Raw genomic sequence first — 2,280 nt, forward strand, 5'->3', positions numbered from 1 at the left:
CTAAAGGATTGTAAACGCACCAATCAGCACTCTGTAAAAGTGCATCAATCAGCACTCAGTGTCTAGCTAAAGGATTGTAAACGCACCAATCAGCACTCTGTAAAAGTGTATCAATCAGCACTTAGTGTCTAGCTGAAGGATTGTAAATGCACCAATCAGCACTCTGTAAAATGGACCAATCAGCACCCTGTAAAATGGACCAATCAGCAGGATGTGGGCGGGGCCAAATAAAGGAATAAAAGCTGGCCACCTGAGACAGCAGTGGCAACCTGCTTGGGTCCCCTTCCATGCTGTGGAAGCTTTGTTCTTTCGCTCTTCACAATAAATCTTGCTGCTGCTCACTCTTTGGGTCCACACTACCTTTACAATCTGTAAAACTCACTGCAAAGTCTGCAGCTTCACTCCTGAAGTCAGCAAGACCACAAAGCCACTGGAAGGAAGAAACTCTGGACACATCTGAACGTCTGAAGGAACAAACTCCGGACGCACCATCTTTAAGAACTGTAACACTCACCGCAAGGGTCCGTGGCTTCATGCTTGACGTCAGCAAGACCAAGAACCCACCGGAAGAAACCGATTCTGGACACACTGGGAATATACGTGTGAGCCACTGTACCCAGCCTGCCATTTTCTTTTTACATCATCTCACTTGCTGCTAAGACTTGCCAGCATTTTAAAGTCTATTATTGTGGTCTGGACCCACTCTGGACATCCTGGTCTGCTCTGAGACCTGGGACAGTCTCTAATAAAATCCTGGTGGACCCCCAAATGTATCCAGTAAAAGCCGTGAGAGAGCCTCAGACAGAGCCCTCCCCTCCTCCAAAGAAACGTACCGGGGGCCCCACTTGGGGGAAAGCAGACCCTCCTGCCTCTGATCCCAAATTTTCCCCACACCAGTCTCTGTTCCTTCTACACATTTTATAGATGAAAAGGGAGAATGTACCATGCAATGGGCTGAGCCTTTAGAGACAGGGGAATTACTCCTCAATGAAGAAAAACTCAGCAACAAACGAGGCCAGGCCCAGTGGCTCACACCTACAATCCCAACACTTTGGGAGGCTGAGGCGGGAGGATCACCTGACCCCAGAAGTTAGAGACCAGCGTGGACAACAAATTGAGACTCTTGTTTCCACCTAAAAAAAAAATTAATTAAAAATGAGCTGGGCATGGTGGCAAGTGCCTGTGGTCCCAGCTCCTTGGGAGGCTGAGGTGGGAGGATTGCTTGAGCCCAGGAGATTGAGGCTGCTGTGAGCTGAGATCATGCCACTGCAGTTCAGCCTGGGTGACACAGAGAGATACTTAAAAAACGAAAAAGAGAAAGAAAACTTCTCATTTCCCTATGGGATGAGGCGCTGCCGGGAGGAAAAATGTCAGCTGCGGGAGAGTTGCCAACAGCATCCCTGTTCCCAGCAGCAGCTTGGAGATGTCCCTTGGTCACCCTGCAGCCTCCAAAGACACGTGGGTTCCCTCTTCCCCTGCAGTCCTGGTGAGAGTGAAATAACACCTCCCCCTTAGCCTGAGATTCCAACAAACCCAAAAAACATTCCCCACAAAATTAAAGGAAACAAAACAGAAAATAAACAACATTTTAAAACCCCAAACCCCATAAAATCATATGGTTCTTGGAGTAGAGGTTCAGATGTTACTTCCTTATGGTGAATTCTATTTCCTACCTCAAAGGAGCAGGAAGGCCTGGAAAGAGGAGATTTGAGTCTCTCCTGGGGCACACAAGGAGGTCATTCCGAGATAAGGGGGCCAGGTGTAGACCCAGCCTTCCTGCAGAGTCCCGACGAGCTGAGTGGCCCAGAGAGACAACAGTGGGCAGGGGTGGTACCGGCAGAATTTCATCAACTGCCTCCCAAGGCAACCTGCCCTTTTCCTTCTGCTGAGGTCCTGCCAAGACAAACATATCCCATTAATAGACATTACTGATCCACTTAAACGGCAGATGCATTATTAATGCCATTTAAATACAGGCAACAGGAGGCAGGACACTCCTCTCCGTGGGAGGCACTTCCGTGTCCATCAGCACCTTGCAGGACCCACCGTAACTGATGGGTTGGTACTCAGTACCCAGCGCCCAGTATTTGAACTGAGGAAAATTCCACTGAGACAGTGAACACTTGAAAGAGTAAACCGCAGGCCGGGCACGGTGGCTCAAGCCTGTAATCCCAGCACTTTGGGAGGCCGAGACGGGCGGATCACGAGGTCAGGAGATCGAGACCATCCTGGTTAACACGGTGAAACCCCGTCTCTACTAAAAAATACAAAAAACTAGCC

Source organism: Theropithecus gelada, chromosome 16 (assembly GCF_003255815.1).
Source record: "Theropithecus gelada isolate Dixy chromosome 16, Tgel_1.0, whole genome shotgun sequence".
Lineage (NCBI taxonomy): Eukaryota > Metazoa > Chordata > Mammalia > Primates > Cercopithecidae > Theropithecus > Theropithecus gelada.